This window comes from Helianthus annuus, chromosome 1, assembly GCF_002127325.2.
Source record: "Helianthus annuus cultivar XRQ/B chromosome 1, HanXRQr2.0-SUNRISE, whole genome shotgun sequence".
NCBI classification, from domain to species: Eukaryota; Viridiplantae; Streptophyta; class Magnoliopsida; order Asterales; family Asteraceae; genus Helianthus; species Helianthus annuus.
In genome coordinates this window covers 116,264,410-116,271,018 of record NC_035433.2, presented here as the reverse complement: position 1 = coordinate 116,271,018, position 6,609 = coordinate 116,264,410, and the positions used below count along the sequence as shown (strand labels likewise).

Genomic DNA, 6,609 nt, shown 5'->3' with positions numbered 1-6,609 from the left:
TGAGATGTATTTGTATGAAAAACGGTATACAAACGTAAATGAAATCGTTGATCATAAAGGTTTCGCGAGGACATTAATATGTGTGACGACATAGGAAGCAATCCAAACCTTGACGATTTTGTGCCGATTACCCTTCGACTAGGACCCAAAAGCACTCTTCCGTGTGGGTTAATGTGGACCAAGAGTGGTGTAACACCCCAAAAACGGGTTTGGTAATCAAACTCCGTTAATACTAAAAGACGGGTAAAGTACCGTTAGTAGCAAAAATAACCAAGTAAATATTTGGATTTAGATAAGAAATCCTAACATTAAATACAAGTGAATCAAAGTTTTAAGTGATTGAATTTAAAAGAGCCCGAGTTAACGGGACTTAAAATAAAACGGGTTATGACTTCCCGGAACCCACTAAGTAACTAGGAATATCAACCTAGTTAGTTAAGTGTTGTAAAAACAATAAAAGAAACATAAAATGGATAACCCTTTTATAAACTATGAAACTAGAGGGACTAAACATGGGCAAATGTAATAAAGTTTGGATTAAATCAAACTTAACTCAACAAAAACACACACGTACGTGTGTTCCTGCGATTTCCACAGAGCTTCTAGAGCTCAAACCCTAAACTCCAAGAATTCACCAAATTGAAAGGGGAAATCAAGCCCAAATCGAAATCCAAACATAGATTCGTGATCCTCATCACAAGGGGGTTACAAGGTATGTAAAATTTGGTGTTAATTTTCTGTTTGAATTTCTCATGAAATTGGGAAATCTGAAAATTTATGTTGCATGTTAGCTATTTGGGTAGAATAGGGTTGATATGGTGTCTAGGAGTAAAACCTAGACAAAAACATGTGAAATCATGTGAAATTTTAGTAAAATCCATGAACACCATTGTAGGTGATTAGTGGGTTATGTAGAACTCGATGAACACTAGGATTTCAAATGTTGTTCTAGTGTAATTTGATATTTATGAAGCGGTTTCTGATTTATTGATGTTAACCTTTATATAAGATAGACCGATTGATGTTAGATTTGGCTATATGACAAGTTATGAACTTGATAATGAATCATGTAAATTTCTACCTGTAAGGTGTTTGTTAAAATGCCTAAATGAAAGCTAAAATATTGAAATCTCGAGTGAAACGCACATTCGAATAATATGGAAAATTATGCGAAATATAAAACGATAAGAGTTCTAAATATCATGATGATTTAGACTTAATTGTGTAAACCATGTGATTGAAAGTAGTTAACTTTGATAAGTTAAGTTAACTAATGATGAAGTCGAATAGTAGCTTCGACATAGAATCCGTAAGATGACATAGTCATAATAATGATGACTAATCTAACCGTCTTACGAATCATGATGATAGTTTGACTCTTGACAAGCTAGATGGAGGCTTGGGCAAGGAGCGGGTCAAACGGATCGGGTACGCGAAAAAAAGAGCATAACCGGATGCAAGGTAAGCGATGCTTACATCCTTTTTGTAGAATATGCATTATTTTGTAAATTACAAATGCGATTAGTGTAATATCCGAAATAAGGGTTCCGACGCTATTAACACGAGTCGGAACAAACATAAATGATAAAAACCACGGGTCACGGTGAAAAGAGGAGAAACGGTAATTTAGTCGCGTAATGACTAATAATTAATGAGTTTTCGTTAAGATCACTTTAAAGTGCAACTAATAGCGAGAAAATGAGTAAATATGGAAATTTAGTCAAATATCGACTAAAGTAAATTGTGGTTTAAAAAGGGGTCTAGTGGCAAAAAATTCGAAATGGGTCGGATGAGCAAATTGGTAAAATTAATAACCATGATTTGCTACTTATGAAGATGCTTGGTCATATAGGCCAAACGGGTCAATTGGCGTTATAACACCATTTGACAATATCGACTAATGTGGTTGTCAAGTCTTGTGATAACAGGAGCAATTAACGATTCGGATACTCCCGTCACCATAGAAAATGTGATAATAAAAGCGAGGTATAAATCGGGTCTATTTGTTGATCCGAGCCAGGTACGCATATTTATGATGTATGTAAAAGTGCTAATTGGTCGAATAATTGGTGATAGTCCTTCATTGTAGAAGAAGGACCAAAATCGACCAAAACGCCCTTGTAGGCTAAATTGAACAAACAACCCTTAGAGGTTGTTTGGAAACGAGTCTTATGATTTAACAAAAGTTTAGAACGAGTATGGGTAGTGAAAGACGTAATTCTTGGGCCGAAAGACTCCATACGAGTCTTTGCCGTAAAATGATATTTCAAGGAGTATAATTCGGAACACATAGATATCTACTTTAAATCCAACACACATTTAGTTGTGATGGAAGAGTACTAGATAAGAAATATAGGTTACAATGCTAGATTAGAATGAAAGCGAATTTGAGCTTAAAAGTGCTTAAAATATCCTTAACGGGTCAAAATAAGCATACTAGTGAAAACGGGTTTAATTTGTGTAATAAACCTATGATTCGAACCTAATATGGTATATAACATTTATTTGAAGAAGTGTATGAAATATAGGAATCAAATAAATACGTTTGTTTGATAAAATGCATAAACGGGTCAAAATTTGGTATAAAGGGTAATAAGCTGAAGACTTAAAAGTCTTAAGTTTTGTTAAGCCGAATGTCGGATTTTAACTCCATATGATGGAGAATCAAATTACAAACACGTAGGAAGAAACGGTAGGTCAAACAGACTAACGAATAGAAAGATACGGAAGTTTTCGTGTCATTAAGCGGCAAATGGAAAAGGCTGAATACAGGGACCACCGTAACTTACGGTGTCACTGTAAGTTACGGTGGAGTTGAACTCTTTACGGCAGTCTCCCCCTGAGTTACGGTGGGGAAAGTCTTAAACAGAGACCACCGTAACTTACGGTGCCACCGTAAGTTACGGTGGAGGCAAACTTGAAATGCAATGTTTTGGATCAAGAGATTATCTTTGGGATTTCTTTCCATTATCATTTATCTTGATTAGTACCGTTATTTAAAGTATCAAAACTAACTGTTGAGTTGGTTTTGAACACAGGTGTATGCTGAGAGCCCGGATGAAGATCAAGCGTCAAGCAAGAACCGAACACATGTTTAATAAAGCTTCCGCAACGTTGTTTTGTCGTTATTCTAAACGGCGAATTAAATCACATTATGTATATCGCTTAAATTATAAAAGTTTTTAACAAGCCCGTATTTTCAGTATAATTGTGATTGTAATTACATGATTATGAGTTTAAATTATACGAAAAATGTTAAATAATAACTAGGGTGTTACAAGTTGGTATCAGAGCCTTGGTTTAAGAGATTCAAGTATGGCGGGAAAGCTATGCTTGGACTTAAACCTTATGCTCTTAATAAAGAATTGGTGTTCGGTTCGAGGCTTGATCGCAAATCCGGTAAGTACACGCATGTTAATAGTTTAGTATGCTAAATTGTTGTAAATAACACATAGGGCTATCGTGTAACACACGTTACCCCAATTAAACGATTGATGTAGTTGATGAAAATACGCGCGTTGACGCGTATAGTAGAAAAAGCCTTGTATTATAATACGGGCGATTATTAAAGTTGACGTTACTAACTTTTGTGAATGTTTTAATTGAAGGACACTCGCGTTTGAAGACGACGAGAGTCAAACAAATTGTGGATATGATGATGGAACGGTCCGAAGTATAACAAGGGGAACATGCTCACCGAGGACTAAATTGCGTAACGACCGCGAACAAGGTTAATGGCAAGGAATGCCCGTCGGGGCAAACATTACCAGGTGCACATTTTAAATAATTGCACAAATAGCAATATGCAACAAATAAGTAGAAATTGAAAGTTGCATATGTAGATTAAAAACTTGGAAAAACCCGAATAGAAATGTATTCGGGATATTGTTTCCAAGAGAAACAAATAGAGGCGTTACTTACATAGGGCGTGATGTGAAAACTATAAAAAGGTCATGTGTGTCATATGTGAATCGCTTACTCTGGCCAAGTAAGTAGTGGCATATGATACCATGAACTTCTTATGGCGGACACGTTTACATCCGATGTAGTAAGGGCAGGGTGAATGGGACTAATTAAAAAGTACCCAAATGAATCAGATAAGCAAAATATTTGATAATAATGTAAACACACAACCAAGTGACGGGAGCGTATTACATTAGGATAATGAGCCCGGGTGAAGGGACAAAGAAGCATGTAAAATGATTTAGACGAGTATTGGGAAGGAGTGTACTTACACTCGAACCCAGAAAACGCAAGCATATAAAATGATTTAGAAAAGTATTGGGAGGGAGTGTACTTACACTCGAACCCGGAGAATGTAAACATGTAAAATGATTTAGATATGCATTGGGAGGGGGTGTACTTACACTCGAACCCGGAAAATGCAAATATATCCCTTAACGGGTCGTTTTTGTAAAACGCCAAACTTAAGGACAAAGTCGGAATATAAAAATGAAACCTTAGACTACGGTCAAGGTCAATTGAAGCTCAAGAGCGAAAATAAACGATTCCAAACATAATAAGAAATAGCCTTTGAGGCTAAGTGAAAGAACCTACGGGTCAATAGTGTAAAGCAAGGGAACAAGTTATGATTCCCCGTGTAAAATGAGAACGGAAAAGAATAAATTATGGGTTGTCAATTTCCTTAATATGAGTAATTGACATAGTTAAAAAGGAAAAACGTTAAACTAAAATTCAGTTTTAGTAAGAAACAACGTTTTAACAAACATGAATACTATAAGACGAATTTGGAAATAACAAATATCAAAGAGTATGGGTCTTAACATCGATAGGTGCAAGACGATATATTCGAAAAAGTGGTATTTTCGAAAATGAAATGTTGATATAAGTTAAACATGACGTGACACGATCACGGTCAAGAAATGCAATGTGAAGTGTAATCACATTATCACCAAGCGAGCGGTAAAAAGTAACAGGACTAATAAGTCTAGTTAGTAAGACCGGTTAAGGCCAATAATTCAAATCGATAAAAAAAAATTGGTTTGCTTGTAAGCGATGGATTTGGTATAACTGAACCGAATAAATAAATCTGAAAACAAAAGAAAGTATTGCTAAAAGTGAAATATTTCACTAAGGACCTTTAAACGGGTCAAGGTAACGGATTCACCAAGAGTTCGATAATATATAAAAGCGATGGAAATCGCTAAGTTAACTAAACTAGTAAAAAAAATAATAATAATAACGGAATTACGTTATTTCAAGTTAAATTATGTCATATGAGGTACGTAGAGGTTCTGTAACCAAAAAGACATTACCATAATTTTTCTGGTAATGATAACAATTGGTTAAAGTATGAGTAATGCTTAAGAGATTACTCAAGTCAACCGCATTGAGTTTAGAAACTCAATGAACTATGTAAGCAAGGTTTCGAGGACGAAACCTCTTTAAGGGGGGTAGACTTGTAACACCCCGAAAACGGGTTTGGTAATCAAACTCCGTTAATACTAAAACACGGGTAAAGTACCGTTAGTAGCAAAAATAACCAAGTAAATATTTGGATTTAGATAAGAAATCCTAACATTAAATACAAGTGAATCAAAGTTTTAAGTGATTGAATTCAAAAGAGTCCGAGTTAACGGGACTTAAAATAAAACGGGTTATGATGTGTGTAAAATGCAACATATAAAACACATCAATTAAGGCATAAAACTAACCCTTTTTTAGTACTAATGTTGGAAAAAGAGTGTTTTTGTCTTCCTTTTGTATTTTCAGGATGAAATGAGCTCAAAATCACAAAAGAAGCAAAAAGACTACTAAATCTACCATAAATACAAGAAAAGGAACAAAAGTGAACTGCCCGGACCCTCAACGGCACCTCCCAAGACAAAGAGAAGAGAAACAGAGCCTGAACACGCCCCGTGTCCAGTGAACACGGGGGCGTGCCCAGGAAGCAGCAGAAAAGACAAACCAGTAGAAGCTTCCATTGCTCACCACGGGGCCGTGCCCAGCGGACACGGGGGCGTGTTGAAAGTACAGCAGGCGCATTAATTGTAATTCGCAATTACAATTAATGAAGAGAGAGAATGTCAGACGGGCACGGGGCCGTGTTCAGCGAACACGGGGCCGTGTCCAGCGTTCTGTTCAGCCTATAAATAGAGGAGCTTGGCTTCATTCTCTCTCATCCCTTGGCACACCACCTCTCTCACACTTCATCCACCACCCACCACCACCATAACACCATCATCCACCACCATCATCCATTGTCCATCATAGAGTGTGTGAGTCGTCTCGGGATCCAAGATTGATCGTAAGAGTTCTTGACAATCAAGGCCATGTTTGCCTAAGTCTCTTACATCACTTGGTGAAGACAAGTGTTTAGTATAATACTTTTTATTTTTAATCTTTTGCACTTTTTATTTGGTTTTGTATTAATGACTTTAATAACTAGTTACTTATGTTGAAGGTGATCTTTCCTTATCGTTTGTCCGTGGTGTCTTGGCATTATTTTACTGTCTATATAAAATAAAAGATTTTCACCATTCATATCTCCACGGTCTATATGGAGGTATGTTGGCTACCTGGTCGGGGGTTAAGGGAACGGTTTGGTAAAGGTCTTGCCCTTGTTCAGCGTTTAGAGGTCCTGCTTGG

General features: G+C 36.5%; 1 long non-coding RNA gene across 1 annotated transcript; it reads left to right on the top strand.

The window, feature by feature from the left end:
* The first annotated feature begins 1,882 nt into the window (after positions 1 to 1,882).
* Positions 1,883 to 3,222, top strand: LOC110938613. Its single transcript, XR_004859628.1, has 2 exons — positions 1,883 to 2,020; positions 3,039 to 3,222. It is a non-coding gene; the product is annotated as an uncharacterized LOC110938613 (long non-coding RNA).
* Positions 3,223 to 6,609: the final 3,387 nt, after the last annotated feature.